Source organism: Phyllobates terribilis, unplaced genomic scaffold, assembly GCF_046119375.1.
Source record: "Phyllobates terribilis strain yellow unplaced genomic scaffold, ASM4611937v1 Scaffold_1__5_contigs__length_1240528914, whole genome shotgun sequence".
Taxonomy (NCBI): Eukaryota; Metazoa; Chordata; class Amphibia; order Anura; family Dendrobatidae; genus Phyllobates; species Phyllobates terribilis.
Window position 1 is genome coordinate 10,058,510 of NW_027362761.1, and position 21,854 is coordinate 10,080,363.

Here is a 21,854-nt window from a genome sequence, read left to right on the forward strand (position 1 = left end):
CAAGGTGAGTAGTATCATTTGGTTTTAATGTATTACAAAACAGGGCACATTATAGCTGGATGGAGCACATACATAGCAGGATGGGGCACATGTATACCAGTCTGTGGAACATGTATATCAGAATGGGGGACATGTATACCAAGATGGGGGGGACATGTACACCAGGATGGGGGGGACATGTACACCAGGTTTGGGGGGACATGTACACCAGGATGGGGGACATTATACATGGAAGGGGGACATTATACCTGGAAGGGTATCAGGTTGGGATACATTATCCCAGGAAGGGGCCAAGTATGGGGGACATTACTACTGGAAAGGGCATCCCTTATTATGTATAATCCTCTCTAGTTATTTATGGGGTGGTCACTAATTATGTAGCATCCTCAGTTATGTACAGTGCTGTCTCATTATTACATACTATTATGACTTGTTATATATAGCCGCGTCTCTTACATAGCTTATTGTTAATCACAGCGCCCTCTCTTTATTGCATAGTCCTCTCTTGTTAGATGTAACATGACTGCTGATGGAGCAGCATCTGACCAGAAGACCAGTCCATCCGCCTCCTCCATTAGAAAAGAAGCTTTCCCATGCCATAAGCAATCATTTCTTTATATATTTAACCCCTTTAAAACCCAAGGTGGTTTGCACGTTAATGACCAGGCCAATTTTTACAATTCTGACTACTGTCACTTTATGAAGTAATTACTCTGGAACGCTACAACGAATACCCCTGATTCTGAGATTGTTTTTTCGTGACATATTGTACTTCATGATTGTGGTAAAATTTCTTCTATATCACTTGCGTTTATTTGTGAAAAATATGGAAATTTGGCGAAAATTTTTAAAATTTTGCAAATCTTCAAAATTTGAATTTTTATGCCCTTAAATCAAAGAGATATGTCACACAAAAGAATTAATAAATAACATTTCCCACATGTCTACTTTACATCAGCACAATTTTGGAACCAAATTTTTTTTTATTAGGGAGCTATAAGGGTTAAAAGTTGACCAGCGATTTCTCATTTTTCCAACAAAATTTACAAAACCAATTTTTTAGGGACCACATCACATTTGAAGTCACTTTGAGCGGTCTTTATGACAGAAAATACCCCAAAGTGACACCATTCTAAAAAGTACACCCCTTAAGGTGCTCAAAACCACATTCAAGAACTTTATTAACCCTTCAGGTGCTTCACAGGAATTTTTGGAATGTGGAAGAAAAAAATTAACAATTAACTTTTTTCACAAAAATGTTATTTTAAACCAAATTTTTTTTATTTTCGCAGGAGTAACAGGAAAAAATGGACCCCAAAATTTGTTGTGCGATTTCCCCTGAGCACGCAGATACCCCATATGTTGGGAAAAAACACTGTTTGGGCGCACGGCAGGGTTCGGAAGGGAAGGAGCGCCATTTGACTTTTTGAATGTAAAATTTGCTTGAATAATTAGCGGACGCCATGTTGCATTTGGAGAGCCCCTGATGTGCCTAAACAGTGGAAACCCCCCACAAGTGAACCATTTTGGAAACTAGACCCCTCAGGTAACTTATCTAGATGTGTGTTGAGCACCTTTAACCCCCAGGTGCTTTACAGAAGTTTATAACATTGAGCCGTAAAAATAAAATGTTCACATTTTTCCCACAAAAATGTTTTTCAGCCCCCAATTTTGCATTTTCATAAGGGTAACAGGAGAAATTGCACCAAGCAGTTTGTTGTGCAATTTCTCCTGAGTAAGAAGATATCTCATATGTGGGGGAAAACCACTGTTTGGGCGCACGGCAGGGTTCGGAAGGGAAGGAATGCCATTTGACTTTTTGAGTGTAAAATTTGCTTGAATAATTAGCGGATGTGCCCCTGATGTGCCTAAACAGTGGAAAACCCCCACAAGTGATACCATTTTGGAAACTAGACCCCTCAGGGAACTTATCTAGATGTGTGGTGAGCACCCTGAACCCCCAAGTCCTTTACAGAAGTTTATAACATGGAGCCGTGAAAATAAAAAAATCTAACTTTTTCCACAAAAATGATGTTTTAGCCCCAATTTTTTTATTTTCACAAGGGTAGGAGGAGAAAATGGACCCCAAAAACTTTTGTGCAATGTCTCCTTAGTACGCCAATACCCCATATGTGGGGAAAATACAGTGTTTGGGCGCACGGCAGGGTTCAGGAGTGAAGGAGCACTGTGTGACTTTTTGAACGCAGAATTGGCTGGAATCGAGAGCGGACGCCATGTCGCGGTTTTAGAACCCCTGATGTGCCTAAATATTGGAAACCCCCCCACAAGTGACCCCATTTTGGAAACTACACCCCTCAAAGATTTTATCAAGGGGTATAGTGAACATTTTGAACCCAGAGGTACGACACAGAATTTGATAACATTAGGTCATCATATTGAATAAGTTGTCATTAGTCTTGAGCGCAAGTGCTCGCTACTTGAGTTTGCATCGGGTACTCAGGTATGCACCATGTATCGCGGGTGCTCGAGTGACATGCTCGAGTCCCCACCCACATGTTTCACGGTTATTAGACACCCAAAAAAAAAACATGCGGGGATCGCTCGTGCATGGCAGGCAATCCCCGCAAGGATTTTTTGGCCGTGAAGCATATGGGGCGGAGACTCGAGCACCCGCGATACTCGGTGCATACCCAAGTACCCGATGCAAAATCAAGTAGCAAGCACTTGAGCTCAACACTAGTCGCCATATCGTCATCTTTTTTTTACTTTTGAAAAAAATCCCAACCCTAACCCCAACCCAACCCTAACCCTAATCCTAGCACAACCCTAACCCGAGAGTTTTATTTTTTACGCCGTTCTTTGTGCGGTATAAGTGATTAGACGTCTTTATTCTTCGGGGGCTTTCACTTTTTTTTATTCTGATCGCCTGCATAGCACAGGAATGGAGCACCATACCTGTGCTATGCAGGCTGTCAGCGCTGCACAGGGAGAAGATCGTTTGGTCATGCACTGCGCATGACCAAACTATCTTTCTGCTGTCTGGTGACCCCCGATGCTGTCAGGACGACATCGGGTCGTCATGGCAACATCCAGGAAGCCGCGGCAGACAGTCCTGGAGGCCGGAAGAGGAGGTGAGTATTGTGATCACCTCCCCTTGCCACCGCAATGCTGCGATCGACTTCGATCGCAGCATTGCGGGGGTTAATGTGCCGGGAGCGGTGCACATAGTACCAGGTGTCAGCTGTGACAATCAGCTGACACCCGGCGTCGATCGCGCCCACACAGCCTGTGTGCGGGCTCGATCGCCATGACGTACTATTCCGTACCTGACTCTTAAAGCCCAGGGCGCAGGTACGGAATAGTACGTCATGGGCTTTAAACGGGTTAATATAGACAAGTTGTCTTTTATACAGGTAACGAGTTCAAACAGATGCAATTAATACAGGTAATGAGTGTAGAGTAGGAGGGCTTCTTAAAGAAAAACTAACAGGTCTGTGAGAGCCAGAATTCTTGCTGGTGGGTAGATGATCAAATACTTATTTCATGCAATAAAATGCAATTTAATTATTTAAAATCATACAATGTGATTTTCTGTATTGTACTTTTGGATTCTGTCTCTCACATTTGAAGTGTACCTACGATAAAAATTACAGACCATTTTTTGTAGGTGGGAAATCTTGCAAAATCGCCAGTGTATCAAATACTTATCCACCCCCCCCCCTGTAGCTTGGTTGCCATAAAAGGATTGGGACCAAAACACATTTCTTGCACAGGGGCCCCAAGCTGCTAATGTTCGCTCCTGGCAAGGACATACTAGTGCACCCTGCCTTCCTTCCCATACTAGTGTCACTTTGCTAGGACTGACAGTTGTTTAAACTGCAGCATGGCGTGTAAGTCTGGAATGGAGAAAGCTCTTCTAGCCTATTTATACAGACAGTGTTTACCATGAATGTCACATATAAACTCAGACACTGCTAAACTAACTAGCTTAAACACTCACGCCACTGGATCAGATTGTTTACCACACAAACCACCACCTATATTATCAGAAAAAATTGCTACTCTTCTGTCCTTGAGTTCATCCTTACACAAGCAGATTATATCTAGAATGAGTGCGTGCTCAAGCAATGAAAGGGGAAACCTTTCGGTGCCTCAGACTTCTAGTATGCAAATCCAACAAGCAACGACCTAATTAAAAGAGGACAGAAGGTTTCAAGCCCCAAAATCTTTGTCAACGATACACACCGGGAAGGAAGGGGGGGAGGAGGTCACACAGATCCTACCACCGTTACCACTTTGTCACAGATGACACCGGAGAGATCATCCAGATCTCACAGATGTCACCAGTTTGTCAGGGAAATGCAACAATTACGCAATTGAGTGACGAGTGATGGACAAGGTCGCGGCTGCTTCCACTACTAGGCCGGTTATTGGGGAACACAGTGAGCATGTAATACAGGTGTCGGGATGTAACGCACATAGATCACGAGGCGGAAACAGTCAGGGATTGATATAACAAAATTAATATATAGAAATGACTTTAAACACATTTTTAGTGACAAGGCAAATCAACAGTAGAACTAATAACAATAAGCTTGGAATAGCAAAGAAAGTCTTTCACTAATTAACTATAATGTTCTTTTCACAATGGTGGTGTGTCCAGTCATGGGAGTCACCACATAAATTCTCTATCTCGATCTGGCTCTAGCGGGGGTCACTGGGTTTTCCCGCTAGGCCGCAAGTCTCTCTCTGACATAGTCTATCAAAGCCTGTTGAGTCTCCTACACACCAACCTGAAATCCTAGTCCCAGCCAACCCCGGTACCGTATGTGAAAGCTGGAAGTGAGGCCCTGCTCACTCACGCTGTTTCTCCACAATAGCAGGCGTGCCTCTCTTGTCGCAGTCTTCTCACTCTTCTCAGCTTGACTGTTAGCGGAAGTCTCTTGGGGCGGAGAGGACTGGGCCTTGGCTCTTGAAAGGCGACTCTGGGTTTCGGAGACTTGACCAGCGGATCCTGGTCCTGACTAGCATAGGCAGAACTTGGAGTTCTCCTGTGGGGGATCCGGACCTTGCCAGGCGGTGACCGACACCTGGGTGACGCAGACTTCCCACTGAGGCCTGTCAGCGGCGTCTCTGTGCATGTCTGCTCTCTTGCTTGGCGCCAAATCTGCCTGCGGTTTGGCATGCAGGGCTTTTATATCAAGTGTACGGCAGCGCTAGTCATCATACTGGGGGACACTCGCTGCAGCGGGTTAATTAAAGCACACATGCCATGTCTTTCCGGTATTGCACAATGCAGCAGTTTATTATTTTATCATAAACCGCATATCACACATATAATGTCCACGAGCCTTTCCAGTGGCAGCTACGCCCACTTGGCTCCAGGTACAGCCTTCAGCAAGGTACTAACATAAATGTCCACAATAATCAGTGTCTTTACCTTTGACGGGTTACAGCTGCTTCAGTCCATTTGGTTTGCCACCACTGTGGCTTTGCGGCTTCCCAGATGGGGGTCTCTAGCCTTCGTCCCGTCCAAGGCTACTGGTATGTTTTCTCACCTACAACATCCAGCCTTCGCCTTCCAGGACTCTTGCCTTCCAAGCCGGCTTTCCCTCCAAGGCCACTGGCATCTACACAAGATCCAGCCTCGACCTTTCAGGCTACGCCAGGCATCACCAGGCCTCACTAGGCCTCACTCTATAACGGTGTCCCACACGGGAACAGGCCTCATGCCTTTTCACACACACCACAGTGTCAAGTCTATCAGGGTTTATATATCCTGTAGTACACACCCATAGGACCTGTGCTCAGGTCACAGTCATGTGATCAGACATTCTGTGTGTACAGGACCTGCACTATGTCACAGTCATGTGACCAGTCACCTGAGGGGGAAGGTACATGGTCAGCCCAAAACACATCCTGGATCATTACAGTAATGCCAAGCAAGCCGCTACATTACATATCCCCCCCTCTGTTCAAACTTGTTGGGTTGAACACATAATATACACAATCCACTATAACCCACAGTTCACACCGAGACCATGTACCTGACACTTGCGTTGTCCAGCCCCTGGAACATTAGTCATCGAGATTAGCCCATTCCTTAGGGACCTACCATCTGTCAATGTCACTGACTTCGTCAGGTCACCTTTCCGGGTCGTAACCTTGTCAGAGCTCCCCCTCTCCCAGCGGTCAATACAGCAGTGTGACTAACATGCCCTGGTATCTAAGGTCCAGTTCGACTCCGTACTGTCCCGTCCTCTATTGGGTCGTTTGTATGGGCCACTCAAACATGAGTTTCTGGAGGTCTCACTACCTCTAAACCCACGCCCACTACTCTCAGGACATCTTGAAAGGTCCCTAACTTCAGCTGTAGCTGTTCTGTTACTTAGGGGGCCCTTTCTCTGTCTGGTCTCACAATTTCTAGATGGCTGCCATCTTCTGCTGCTTCTGCTGCTCAGATGATGCTGTCTATCCACTCGCAGTCTAGCGAGATTCAACTGTTCTACCTCCCGCAGGTAGGTCACTCGGTACTCCATCAGCATGCGCACATATGCAAGACTTTCTTCCTACAGCGGAGAATGACACCATGCCATCTTCATCTGGTATCCAGTCCAGACGATCACGTGGACTGCTTACTTTCACCACAGCAGACTTCTTTACCATCATCTGCATGGCTCGGCCATTCGTCCCAATGAGCTTTCTCACCAGAACATGAGGCACCCGGATGACTTCTTCCCGCAGACTGTGAGCTTTTCTCATAAGCTCCAGTTGTCTAACGACTTGTTCCGTCTTCAACCGGAGAAACCGCTTCATGCGAATACATCGCCAGTGCATGTCACTTAGGATCGCCACCCTCTTCACTGTGACTTCGGTCGTGGACAGGACCACCAGCTGTTTAGCTTCTGAGGTCGAGTACACCTTACAAGCTCCCACGACCTTCTTAAACTCTTCATGCACGGACTCACTGGTGCATTCTTCTCTCAAATCCTCGGGTACATCTATGAGGCACTTGTACTGAGAGGTTTCTGTCTCACCAGTGGTCTCCAAACGATCAACCAGCTCAGGTTTCAGGGACAACTGACTTTCAGCTTCTTCACCCTGTATGCTTCCCCTGAGCTGACTCACAGCTACAACGTCAAGAATTTTCGTCTTGACCACTTCCATCTCATTTTTATCTTCTGTTGACACACTGTTAGCTCTCCTCAGGTCCACCTTCTCATGGTATAAGGGAGTGAGTGTAACTTTTTTTTCCTTTTCCTTCTCCAAAGAGGCCTCGTTCACTGAGTGATACTTTGCCAGGCGACTTTTGAGCTTGAAAATTTCTTCCTCTAGCTCAGCTACTCGCCTCTCAGCAGCCCATCTCTGAAGCTCTTCCTGCTTCTGCTGCTCCTCTAACAGTAGAGTTCTCTCAGACCTCTCTGTCTCCAATGCACCCACTCGGCTCTCAACAGCCAGTCTCTCAAGCTGCTCTTGTATCATATGGGCTTGTAGCGACTCCTTGAGCTCCTTGATCTCTGCTACTACATCCACCGAATCATCCGAGCTCGTATTATTCAAGGAGGTATCTGTTTCATACCTCCCATCTCCAGTGGCCAACTCTTGGCCCTGGTCTGTGGCTTCTCCGATAGACTCTTCCATCTGTTTCCGCTCAGCTTCCACCTTGCTGATTCTTTCCTTAAGGCACTTCTCTGCCCTCTGGAGATTATCACAGAACATCTGCAGCTCCTTCACCTGAGCTTCCAGACCTAGGGTCTTTCTGCGGAGATCACCATTTTCATCATGGGTGTTCTGCAGAGTGGTCTCAACCACTTGGCGCATGTGCTCTGCATCCGCCTTATCTTTCTCTAGTTTTTCTTTAACCCTGAGGAGATCCTCACAATCTCTCTTAATTTGTTGCAGTTCCTCACTGTGTTCACCATATTCCTTCTTGGTTTCACACAGTTCCTGGTTGAACTGTTCGCGCAGTCGTTCTAGGTTTTGTTCACGCCCAGAAACTTCATCCTGCAGCGCCTCCTTTTCAAGCTTCAACTGCAAAACCTCCTCCTTGGTTTTGCGGTGGTCCTCCTTAATTTCCTGGAACATTTCCTTCCATTGGTTAATTTCCTGGTTGCTTCCCTCCAGGTCTCGCTGTAAGATCCTCACTACCTGGTATATTTTCTGCCATTCAGACTCCAGGCTCGCTGGTCTGAGGACACGTTCTCCAGGTTTTCACATAGTTGCTGCACGTCACTCTGACACTGCTGCCTGATAGGCTCCAGCTCTTGGTCATGACTGGCCACCTCCTCTTTCAGGGCTGTCAGATCCTGATCCTTCTGTCTCAGTATGGTATCGGAGGTTGCTACCGGCAACGTCACCTCCTCTTCTGCCTCTGAAGGAGGATCCACACTTGAAACCAAGGCACACAGCATTACATTTTCTTTATTTTCACTTTCAGCCAAGACTACAGGAGCAACCTTTTTGCGGCCCTTGCGCCGTCGACGAGAGGGGGACTTTCTCACCTCGTCTAGCCCCTCCTGACTGACCTCTCCTTCTACTTTCGTAGTGTCTCCGTCAGCTACGGGGTCTGTGTCACTCCCCATGGTTTTGTGGACTAACAGGTCACCTCCCCCTTTGACGTCAACCCCTTCTACTGGAGCTACCCCGCTATCAACTGTCAAATTGTCATTTTTAGGAGGTACCAACCCACAACCAGTAACAATTTTTAGTTTTCTATACTTCACACTCTTGTGAAAATCTGCCCCTTTTTTAGACTCCGTCCCCTTTTGAACAACCACACCGGCAGGGGAATTTTTACAAAAAAAATCAGCAATAGTCTTAGGACTCAGTTCACAACATCTCTTACCACCTCCCCGGGCACTCTGGGACAATACTGGCGCCCCCGGAGAGTACATAGAATGGTCCACTGCCGCCATTCTATACGGTGCCCACAGCTCCTGCGGTTCCTGCACCATGTCCTGTAGAAGTTTCTCAAATACCTGCTCCGGTTTTAACCGGCCCTTTAATCGCTCAATAGCTTCAAACACATTTGCTGCTTCGTTCACAGCCATCGTGGTACGCTGTTCACACTAGAACTTCACCGCTCTCCCCGGAAAATTTTTGTGGCCCCGCCGAGCCACAGCAAACCAGGTTTGAGTGCGAGGACAATTTTCCTAACCCTGCCGAGTCACAGCAAGCTGCTTTAATCTTCGTGACCACGCCGAGTCACAGCAAGATGCTTTAATTTTCGTGACCCCGCCGAGCCACAGCAAAACCGGGTTTGAGTGTGACGACAATCTTCGCAACCCCACCGAGTTGCAGCCAGATGCTTTAATCTTCGTGACCCCGCCGAGCCACAGCAAGATGCTTGCATCCACACTCGTCGTTCAATGCCGTTACCTCTCGCAACCGGGCTGCGGTTGCCCCTAGCAACCGGGTTGCAATTGCCCGCATTCTCCACCACATGTACGGCAGCGCTAGTCATCATACTGGGGGACACTCGCTGCAGCGGGTTAATTAAAGCACACATGCCATGTCTTTCCGGTATTGCACAATGCAGCAGTTTATTATTTTATCATAAACTGCATATCACACATATAATGTCCACGAGCCTTTCCAGTGGCAGCTACGCCCACTTGGCTCCAGGTACAGCCTTCAGCAAGGTACTAACATAAATGTCCACAATAAGCAGTGTCTTTACCTTTGACGGGTTACAGCTGCTTCAGTCCATTTGGTTTGCCACCACTGTGGCTTTGCGGCTTCCCAGATGGGGGTCTCTAGCCGTCGTCCCGTCCAAGGCTACTGGTATGTTTTCTCACCTACAACATCCAGCCTTCGCCTTCCAGGACTCTTGCCTTCCAAGCCGGCTTTCCCTCCAAGGCCACTGGCTTCTACACAAGATCCAGCCTCGACCTTTCAGGCTACGCCAGGCATCACCAGGCCTCACTCTATAACGGCGTCCCACACGGGAACAGGCCTCATGCCTTTTGACACACACCACTGTGTCAAGTCTATCAGGGTTTATATATCCTGTAGTACACACCCATAGGACCTGTGCTGAGGTCACAGTCATGTGATCAGACATTCTGTGTGCACAGGACCTGCAGTCACCTGAGGGGGAAGGTACATGGTCAGCCCAAAACACATCCTGGATCATTACAGTAATGCCAAGCAAGCCGCTGCATTACACAAGGAAGTCCTTCCTGTGGGTCACCTGATCAGGTCCAGCACCCGAAGTCACTCCCCCTGCAAATCTTCCTGCACAATTTGGTTCCACTTGATTTCGCCTGGCCAGCAAATGGCAGTCTTTCCTCATTAATGGCACATCTTACAAGGGTCCTTCAGGGAATTTACTGCTTCTTATTACAAGCGTATGGTATATACATCCCCAATTCCAATCCATGGAATATATGTATACACCCCTGTACGGTTAATGCCAGCTCCACAATGACAAAGAACTACTAGCTACCACCACCAATTGTTTAAACAGGCCGATTGGACACCCATTACAGGTAGTGTATGGCTTCTGGGGTATGGTTTACAGAGCAAGAGGAAAAGAGATATTAAATTTTATATATTTAATCCAGAAAGGTATGCAGTGTTTATAAAAAAATATACAAAGATGTTACAAAATGGCAAAAAAACAATACAATATATACAATTACATGAAAGAAGAAGTAATAACTAAAGAAAACGACTAAACCTGTGTCACGGAAATGGCTCAGAGCTTAGCAGCGGGAGGTACTCCAATTGGAAAATGGACAAAACCTACGGAAAGCTACAGTGAGGTGGGTACGGAAAGTATTCAGACCCCTTTAAATTTTTCACTCTTTGTTTCATTGCAGCCATTTGGTAAATTCTAAAAAGTTTCATTTTTTTCTCATTAAAGTACACTCTGCACCCCATCTTGACTGAAAAAAAACAGAAATGTAGAAATTTTTGCAAATTTATTAAAAAAGAAAAACTGAAATATCACATGGTCATAAGTATTCAGACCCTTTGCTCAGAGACTCATATTTAAGTCACATGCTGTCCATTTCCTTGTGATCCTCCTCTAGATGGCTCTACTCCTTCATTGGAGTCCAGCTGTGTTTAATTGAACTGATAGGACTTGATTTGGAAAGGCACACACCTGTCTATATAAGACCTCACAGCTCACAGTGCATGTCAGACCAAATGAGAATCATGAGCTCAAAGGAACTGCCCAATGAGCTCAGAGACAGAATTGTGGCAAGGCACAGATCTGGCCAAGGTTACAAAAGAATTTCTGCATTACTCAAGGTTCCTGAGAGCACAGTGGCCTCCATAATCCTTAAATGGAGGAAGTTTTGGACCACCAGAAGTCTTCCTAGACCTGGCCGTCCAGCCAAACTGAGCAATCGTGGGAGAAGAGCCTTGGTGAGAGAGGTAAAGAAGAACCCCAAGATCATTGTGGCTGAGCTCCAGAGATGCAGTAGGGAGATGGGAGAAAGTTCCACAAAGTCAACTATCACTGCAGCCCTCCACCAGTCAGGCCTTTATGGCAGAGTGGCCCGACGGAAGCCTCTCCTCAGTGCAAGACATATGAAAGCATAGAATTTGCTCAAAAACATATGAAGGACTCCCAGACTATGAGAAATAAGATTCTCTGGTCTGATGAGATGAAGATAGAACTTTTTGGTGATAATTCTAAGCGGTATGTGTGGAGAAAACCAGGCACTGCTCATCACCTGCCCAATACAATCCCAACAGTGAAACCTCTACCTCTTGAAGCTCATCAAGCGAATGCCAAGAGTGTGCAAAGCAGTCATCAAAGCAAAAGGTGGCTACTTTGAAGAACCTAGAATATAAGACATATTTTCAGTCGTTTCACACTTTTTTGTTAAGTATATAATTCCACATGTGTTAATTCATAGTTTTGATGCCTTCAGTGTAAATGTACAATTATCATAGTCAAGAAAATACAGAAAAATCTTTAAATGAGAAGGTGTGTCCAAACTTTTGGTCTGTACTGTATATTTAGTGATAATATTTTTAAATGTCATTATATTGTAGATCGTATGGGGTACTGGAGACCATTCTGTTATTGCAGTTTTTCTTTTTTTTTTGTGGGAACATTCTAATCATACACAAAATCCTGTCGTGATAAGTTATTCACTTTATTGAGTGAGTTAAGAATATTACATTCTTTATAGCCCCTTTTCTTCAGCCTTTCTTTGATTGCCATACTTTCACTCTGGAATACTTGAGTTTCAAAACATATTTTTTTGGCCCTAATAAATTCCCCATACGGGGTAGAGTTTATCGTGTGGGTGCTATGACAGCTGTCAGCTCGTAATATTGTGTTGCCACTATTATGCATTCTACATGTTAGATTCCCTGAATCTAAATTGCCCTCCAGTGTAAGATCCAAGAAATATTTTTTTTTACTGAGTCCAGAAGTGAAAGACAGATTAATTTCATTGGTATTAGTGTATTGCATGAAACTGTGGATAATGGACATATCTCCCCTACAATTAATCAAGATATCATTTACATACCTTCCATACCATAGTAAATTCCCATTGAAGGGATCAGATTCTGTAAAAATAAATTGTTCCTCTCACCAAGATACGTAGAGTTTTGGAGCGAGGGAGATAATCGTCAGCCCATCGGCGCTCCCGTCACCTGGAAAAAAATATTCAGAGTTAAACATAAAAAAATTATGCTGGCGTAAATATTGGATAACCATTATAATATTTTCCTTGATATGAACATAATGGGGGTTCTGTTAATCAAAAATCTTTTAATATTGGAATGAAACACTCCTATTAGCTCTCCCTCTTCTATCAATTGTGTTAAAGCTGATAGGCATGAATTGGTTGGATCGAAAGCTACCCTTGCTGTGGCATATTCTTGAGGTCTCTTTCGATGAGCGATTCAAGACAGAAAGAGAAGACACAATCTAACCTATTTAAAAAGCACATCGATCCAAGATCTAAGAAAGAACTCTAATCTGGTTATAAAAAAATCAGAAAAAGCAGGATGTATAGTGGTATGTGATGCCTTTCTATATGAACAGCTTGTGTATGATATTATTGATTATAATGCAACCTATAGAAGGGTAGCTTTCTATCCAAGAAGAGGGAGAGACAATGGGAGTGTTTGATGCCAATATTAAAAGATTTTTGATTAACAGAACCCCCATTATGTCCATATTTCATGGGTTACCCAAGACGCATAAGCCTATATTCCCGCCCCCATTACGTCCTATTATTTTGGGAATAGGGTCACTGAACGAAGGGCTCGGCAATTGGGTGGACCAACATCTCCAACTATTGATAACTAGAACCTCGGGCTTTCTAAAGTGACAGTGATACAGTCATCAAAATTTCGGAAAAAATTGTATGGTGCAATCAATCTTGTTTTTTTATATGCGATATAGTTAATCTATATTCTTTATACTTCATCATTTGGTCACAACAGCTATCACTCACCATCTCAATAGCTACAGTGCTTACAGTGCAGAATTGAAGGAAACTATTATAATGGCTATACAATATTTATTCCAGCATAATTTTTTTATGTTTAACTCTGAATATTTTTTCCAGGTGAGGGAAGTGCTGATAGGCTTACGGTTCTCTCCCTTGCTGGTAATACTTTACGTATCTTGGTGGGAAAAACAATTTATTTTTACAGAATCTAATCCCTTTAATGAGAATTTACTATGGTATGGAAGGTATGTAGATGATATCTTGATTATCTGGAGAGGAGATATGTCCCTTATCCTTAGTTTCATGCAATACATTAATACCAATTAAATGAATCTGTCTTTCACTTTTTCTGGACCTAGTAGAGAAATAGATTTCTCAGATCTTGAACTGGAGGGCAATTTAGATTCAGGGAATATAACATAAAGAATGCATCGTAAAGCCGTTATTGGCAACACAACATTACAAGCTGACAGCTGTCATCGCACCCACACGATAAACTCCATCCCGTATGGGGAATTTATTAAGGCCAAAAAAAAAGTAGGTAACCAAAGAAAGGCTGAGGAAAAGGGGTTAAAACGAATGTAATATTCTTAACTCACTCAATAAAGTGAATAACTTATAACGACAGGATTTAGTGTATGATAAGAATGTTCCCACAAAAAAACATTAAAGCGCACCTGTCAACAGGATTGTGCTCAGTAAACTTCATACACTGTCAGGTGGGCGACATTACACTGATTAACATGATACCTGGGCTGATAAAATCCGTCTTGTGGTTCTTGTGTAATCTTTACTTTCAGTTTGGAGATAATGATATGCTCGTGCTTTGGGGCGGCCTGTGAGGGGCGCTCTATCTGGTGCTCTGCTTACAGATTCATCTGTATGCTCTTATGACAGGTCACTGTGCCTTCACTTACCTGCCTTCTATTTTACCTAGCCCCGCACTACTAGATGCATTATGTAAAATAGGAGGCAGGACAGTGAAGGCACAGTGAGCTGTCATAAGAGCATACATGTACTTCATTTTACAAATTCTTTGACATAACCCTTTTCTTGAGGGAACTTCTTTATGAACTGTGTACTTAATCTTTATATGATAGTATGTGCTGAACTGCAAATCTTGTAAATAATATTCATGGTAATATATGTATTAGCTTTAATGATGCATTGTATATTACCATTATCATATTCTGTACTACTTACCGTATTTTTAGGACTATAAGACACACCGGACCATAAGACGCACCCCAAATTTTGGGGTGGAATATAGAAAAAATATTTATTTTTATAAGATGGGGGTCCGTCTTATAGTCTTAATAGGTACAGTATCTTACATGGGGAGCGGTGGAGCGAGGGTCACAGGAGGCAGGGTCCTTCAGGAATCCGGTGCTCCAGCAGTGGGGAGTTGCGGTGGAGCAGGATTGCAGGGCCCTCCGTTCCCTCCCTCAGGAACCTGGCAGCTGCAGCAGAAAAGGTGGCTGGGGGCCGGGGCCTGGCTGAGGCCCAGTGCATGGCTGGGGGCCTGGCTGAGGCTCGGTGCATGACTGGGGGCCGGGACCAGTGTTTGCCGATGGGGCCTGCCTGCCTGAGGGCCGGGACCGGGGTCTGGCTGCGGGCCGCTGATGCCTGCCTGGGGACCGGGACCAGTGGTGGTGGTGGCGGCAGCAGCAGCAGCAAAGTTGGAGGAGGTGGTGAGATGCTGCAGGTGTCTGGCTGGGGGCCGCGCGGGTTGGACTGGATGCGGGCTGGACTAGAAGCGGGTAATGTCTGGCTGCGGGCCGGGCCGGTGAGCGACGCAGGTTTCTGGTGTGCGCGGCCATCTTTCTGAAGCTGTGGTCTACTGGAAAATGGCCATCCAAGCTACAAGTCAGCACATGCGCCGGCTCGGGCGGCCATTTCCCTTTGGATCACAGCTTCAGGAATATGGCCACGCACACCGGAAACCTGCGCCACTTACCACCCCGGCCCGCTGCCGGACACTGCCCGCATCCAGTCCAACCCGCGCTGGCCCCCAGCCAGACACCCGCAGCATCTCACCTCCTCCTCCTTTGCTGCCGCCACCGCCACCTTGAAAGAGTGAGATCCCACTCCACCACTACCGCAGGTACGCAACGTTCGGACCATAAGACGCACCCCCCATTTTTCTCCCAAATTTTGGAAAAAAAAGTGCGTCTTATGGTCCGAAAAATACGGTAAATATAAACATGACTTAATACTGTTGTATATGCTACACTTAATGCTTCTTCAATTATTGCACACCTGTGTAATATGTGTAGTTTCATGATCGGTTAATGTTTGTTTTAACTATTCTGCCATGTGTTCGTTTGTAATACTCAGTGATCAAGGGCATTTTATTTATTTATGTCTTTTACTCACTTATATAGCGCCATTAATTCCACAGCGCTTCACAGACAATATTGGCACTGTCCCCATCGGCGCTCGCAATCTAAATATTTTGTGCCTGAAACGCATCTGAGCGTTATCTCATCCACCATCATGAATTTTTAACCTCATGTCTTGAAATAAATTTTGAAGATTTTATCGACTTTGCCGACATTTGGAATTTTTTTTCTTCATATGTATCATATCATGGGCCCACAGCTCCACTATGCATTGTATGATGTCCCAACAACTTCCTATGCACAGTGTAATGCCTACACAGCTCCTCTATACACCTATGACATCCAAACAGCTCCCATAAACAATACAATATCACCACAGTTCCCCTACACACAGTATGATGGACCCAACCCACAGATCCCCTAAACAGAGTATGATGGGTCCACAGCTCCCCTATACACAGAATGATAAGCCCACAGCTCCCATATACACAGTATGATGAGCCCACAGCTGCACTATACACAGTATGAAGGACCCACAGCTCTCCTTCACACAGTATGGGGTCCCTACAGCTGCCTATACACAGTATAACGTCTCAACAGCTTCTATATACACAGTATGAAGGGCCCACAGTTCTCCTTTATACATTATGACACCCCTACAGCTGCCTTATAGACAGTACATTGTCCCCACAGTCCCTTACCCATAGTATGATGGCTGTGCCGCTCCCCTATGCACAGTATGATGGGCACACAGCTCCCCTATACACAGTACGATATCTGCACAGCTACCCTATACACAGTATAGTGTCCCTACAGCTTCCCTATACACAGTATAATGCCCTCACCACTCCCTTATACATAGTATGATATCCCTACAGCTGTCCTATGTACAGTATAATGCCCCCACACCTCCCCTTTACACAGTATGATGGGCCCACAACCCCTTATATACAGTATGATGGGCCAAGGGCTCCCCTAAACACGGTATGATGTCCCAACAGCTGCCTTATACACAGTACAGTGTCCCCTCAGCTCCCTTATCCAGAGTATGATTGGACTTCAGCTTCCATATAAACAGTATGATGGGGACAGACTTCCCCTATATACAGTATGATGGGCACATAACTCCCCTATACACAGTATAATGTCCTAACATCTCCTTTATACACAGTATAATGTCCCCACAGCTCACCTATACACAGTATAATGCCCCCACAGTTCTCTATATACAGAGTATGATGTCCCAACAAATCTCCTATAAACAGTATTATGGGCCTCTGCTCCCCTATATACCTTATGATGGGACAATAGCTCCCCTATATAAGATGGGCCCACTGCTTCTCTATAGACAGTATGATTGGCCCACAGCACCCATATACATTGTATGATGGGCACACAGAACCACTATGCACAGTATAATGAACCAACAGCTCCCATATACACAGTATAATGTCCCTACAGCTCCCCTATACACAGTATGATGGGCCCACAGCTCTCCTATACACAGTATCATGAGCCCACAGCTCCCCTATACACAGCATAATGTCCCTACAGCTCTCCTTTCCACAGTATTATAGGCCCACAGCTCACTTATATACAGTATGATAGGCCAACAGCTCCCCTATACATATTATGATAGGCTGACAGCTCCCCTATAGACAGTATGATGAGCCCACAGCTCCCCTATTCCCAGCACAATGGTCCTCAAAGCCACCTATACACAGTATAATGCCTCCAATGCACCTTATAAATAGTTTAAACCCTCACACTATATGACTGCCCCAATAGTTGTCCTCACACAGTGTAATGCACCAAAAGCCACTATATTCACGGCCTGTGAGGAGTCAGCTCTGGTTAGACACAGGTTCACATAGGAATACAGTCCGCAGGTTCAAAAACAAACTGGTGGTTTATTAAGGGTCCATAAACCAGTCAGGAAAACAAAATATAACAGCCTCTTCCTGGCACAAAAAGGTATAACAAAACAAAACTCAAAATAACCAGTCTATACAGCACGGCCTCGGCCGTTTAAACGAAGTGCCTTTCTCTGCCTCCAGCTGCGTCTAAGGAGCACATGCAAGGTCTGCTCACCTTGCACCACACACAGCCCAATGAGACAGGCGCAGCTGTCTTAAATCAGGCCTTCCAAGACCTGGACTGGAGGTAAGTGAGCTGCTGATCCCCCCCCCAGCTCTTTCAGCTGCTCGTAAAACCCGGTCCTATAATCCGGACCCATTAATCACCTCTCAGCACTATGTGTGCTGGAGCCTGCTTTTCCGAGTCCTACATCACCGAAGCATTGGCACCTTGGGGACACATAACTCCCGTCCACGACCTGTCCGGCTGCAACCTTACAGCCCTTAATGCCCTATACAAAAGTATAATGACCCCAATGCTCCCCTTAAACACAGAGTAAAGTCCCTCGCAGCTTCATATACACAGTATAATTCCCCCTACACTTTATGATGATCCCCACAGTAGTCTCCACACTGTATAATGGCTCCCACAGTAGTCCCCACACTGTATGATGGATCCCACAGCAGTACCCACACTGTAGGATGGTCCAACAGTAGTCCCTACACTGTATGATGCCCCTCATAGTAGGCCCAACACCGTAGGATAGTCACCACAGTAGTCCCCATACAATATGATGCCCCCCACACTTTATTTTTGTGTGGATTTTTTTATAGCTTGTGGGGGAAGGGGGCACTGTTTCAATCTTTACCTCAGGCAATAGAAAATCTAGAACCGATCCTGCATCACATGCACTCAAAATTGAGCACCTTTGAAAAAAAATGAATTCAAAGTAGTGACTGCTTTTGTATTCTTTAAATGAGGGTGGTATGTAGTTCTCAGTGTAAGGGAGGAGCAAAAGGGACTATCTTTTGGTGATATATGAGGCAGCTTGTATGCTCAAATCATTTGTTACCATTTTGTTTGTTCTGGCTGGCTGTTATTCACACCTGTGGTTTAGAGATCTTCTGAGCTTATACAGATCAGCAGTGATAAAAATTCCCTTTTTAATACATGTGTACCTATTTCTCTAAGGATTGCTTTTATTTTACTCCAAGTTAATTATATCTAAGTTGCACAAAAATGCTGCAACTTTTGTTTGGAGTTTTCACTCTATTGTGCCCACCTCTGCCAATATAGCCACAGCTTTATTATTATTATTATTATTATTATTATTATTTTATTATTATAGCACCATTTATTCCATGGCTCTTTACATATGAAAGGGGTATACATAGCAAATACACTTACAATAATATTGAACAAAAGGAGTTGTCGACTGGTACAGGAGGAGAGAGGACCCTGCCCGCGAGTGCTCACAATCTACAAGGGATGGTTGAGAATGCAGTAGGTCAGGCTAGAGCTGGTAGTGCAGCGGTATGGTGGAGCGGTGGTTACTGCAGGTTGTCTGTTTGTTGGAAGAGATGGGTCTTCAGGTTCCTTTTGAAGGTTTCCGTGGTAGGCGAGAGTTTGATATTTTTGGGTAGAGAGTTCCAGAGTTGGGAGATGTGCGAGAGAAATCCAGTATGCGATTGTGGGAAGAGGAGATAAGAGGAGAGTAGAGAAGGAGATCTTGTGAGCATCGGAGATTGCGTGCAGGTAGGTATCAGGAGACTAGGTCACAGATGTATGGAGGAGACAGGTTGTGGATGGCTTTGTATGCCATGTTTAGGGTCTTGAATTTGAGTCTCTTGGTAATGGGGAGCCAGTGAAGGGATTGACAGAGGTGGGAGGCTGGGGAGTAGCGTGGGGACAGGTGGATTTGTCGGGCAGCAGAGTTTATGATAGATTGGAGGGGTGCGAGAGTGTTAGAAGGGAGGCCACAGAGCAGGAGGTTTCGGTAGTCGAGGCGGGAGATGATGAGAGCATGCACTAGTGTATTTGCAGAGTCTTTGCTGAGGAATGTGCGGATCCAGGAGATATTTTTGAGTTGTAGTCGGCAGGAAGTGGAGAGGGTTTGGATATGTGGTTTGAAGGAGAGATCAGAGTCCAGGGTTACCCCTAGTCAGCAAGCTTGTGGGACTGGGGAGAGTGAGCAGTCATTAACTTTGATGGATAGGTCAGGTGGGGGGGTTGAGTGAGGTGGGGGAAAGATGATGAATTCAGTTTTACCCATGTTAAGTTTTAGAAATCTGTCAGAGAAGATATAGCAAACAGACATTGTGGGATTTTGGTTAGTAAGGAGTTGATATCAGGTCTAGAGAGGTAGATCTGTGTGTCATCAGCATAGAGGTGATACTGAAAGCCGTGAAACTCTCTGAGCTATCCCAGGCCAAAGTTGTAAATGGAGAAGAACAGGGGCCCTAGAACTGAACCTTGAGGGACACCGACAGATAGGGGTGAGATGAGGAGGTGGTGTGTGAGTGGGAGACGCTGAATGTCCGTTCTATTAAGTATAAGGGCAGTTTCAGTGGAGTGATGCGGTTGGAAGCCAGATTGTAAGCAGTCAAAGAGGGAGCAGGAGGAGAGGTGGGAGGACAGTTCAAGGTGGACGTGTTGGACGGTGGACAGAATGCGGTCGTGACGTCCCAGCTTGTCTAATTCTTGATGAGCTGTGTTGTGCCTTACTCCACAAATCATGCTCAAATACTTGATTGGAGTAAGATTTGTAACATCGTTATATAGGTTGAAAAAAAGACATAGGTCCATCAACTTCATATTTTTTACCGCCAGTTATACATTCTCTCTTGCTAGATTATTTTAATTCACAATGCCATTTGTTGGGAGAAAATCATCCAGCCCCTTTTTAAAAGCTGTTATAGTATCTGCCATTGCTACCTCTTATGGTAGGGCATTCCACAGTCCGACTGCGCTAACTGTAAAGAAACCTTTTCTATTTAGCTGACGGAATCACCTTTCTTCCACCCCTATTGAGTGCCCCCTGGTCCTTAGTATGGTCTATGGAAGGAATAAGCCATATGCTAGTCCTTTGTACTGACCACACACATAATTTATACATGTAAATAAGATCCCCTCTGAGGCGTCGTTTTTCTAAGCTAAACAAGCTCAACTTTTTCATCCTCTCATCATGAAAGGCCTTCCATCCCTTGTAATAAGCTAGTTGTCCGCCTTTGAACTGACTAGCTTCCCAATATCATTTTTAAAATGTGGATCCCAAAACTGGATCCCATATTCTAGATGTGGCATTACAAGTGACTTATAGAGAGGTAACAATACATTGCTATTTTTACACATCCTAAAATCTTGTTTGCTTTTGCAGCTGTTGCTGTAAACTGACCCCCAGCGGTAGTTATTTACGTAAGCAGCACTCTCCACACTGGGCCAGTTACATGAAATTGAGTGGTTTTGGTGCTTGTGGTGTGTGCGACATTGTACCTAGTACTGTTGCTTCCACCGTCGTTTCCAAATGTGCTCCTTTTTCGATCAATAAGCCAGACCTGTCCGTATAAACATTTTGTACTCAGCCAAACTGGTGAACAGGGGGTAAGAGGTTACACATACTCCTTCTCCATCTTCCAACCATTACACTGGCTCCATTTTCAGAGTTACAGTTTGCATTTTGTTCCCGGCAACAGGTACTTCAGTGGGCATGGGGAGTGGTTGGAATTGCCTTGATTTTCTCATGGGCAGGGTCATACGGGTCCACGAGTGACGCTATTATCCCAGTACCCAGAGACTTTGCCTATATCAGTTCCAGGGGGCGCTCGTTGAGACTATGCTCAATGTTTATTATCACAGCAGGGTGCTACCTTTTCTGTTGGACTGTACGTTTTCCTGATTTATACGCTTTCCTTTCTGCAGGGGTCCCCATGTGCCAGTAATATCCTGCTGCTTCTATAACTAGCTTCTTCCTATGCTAGGTCTCGTAGTTCTACACCCGATGAACCTGTCTTCCTCCTTCACCTTGTCTCCAATACACAGCCTACTCAACACTCACTAAGTACTATATCCCTACAATCTTCCCACTGGTTCCCCTATAGGGCCACTGTCCTCAAGTCCTTGGGGATGGCCTTGCAGTTTAACCCTGCAGGAACCTGACACACACCGGCCATAGAGATGAAATACTTTTCTTTATAACATAAGCAGAAATATAATCACACACAAAAATTAACCTTTAACATCTTACCTTGACGTCTTCTTAAGGGTG

The 21,854-nt window shown here is 45.1% G+C and overlaps 1 protein-coding gene and 1 long non-coding RNA gene across 8 annotated transcripts in view; one reads left to right on the forward strand and one right to left on the reverse strand.

Annotated features, from left to right (window-relative positions):
• The window catches only part of LOC141167642 (uncharacterized), an 85,821-nt gene that overhangs the window by 27,600 nt on the left and 36,367 nt on the right, over window positions 1-21,854 (reverse strand). For both annotated transcript variants that reach the window (XR_012251537.1, XR_012251486.1), the window contains one exon: window positions 12,459-12,585. This is a non-coding gene — a long non-coding RNA (uncharacterized lncRNA). The remainder of the gene's footprint in view (window positions 1-12,458; window positions 12,586-21,854) is intronic.
• The window catches only part of LOC141167232 (uncharacterized), a 632,749-nt gene that overhangs the window by 17,005 nt on the left and 593,890 nt on the right, over window positions 1-21,854 (forward strand). The window contains exon 2 of one of the 6 annotated variants that reach the window (XM_073654835.1): window positions 1,293-1,546. The exons of the other annotated variants lie outside the window; for them this stretch is intronic. The gene's annotated coding sequence lies outside the window, so the exon portion shown is untranslated. The remainder of the gene's footprint in view (window positions 1-1,292; window positions 1,547-21,854) is intronic. 6 annotated transcript variants of the gene reach the window in all.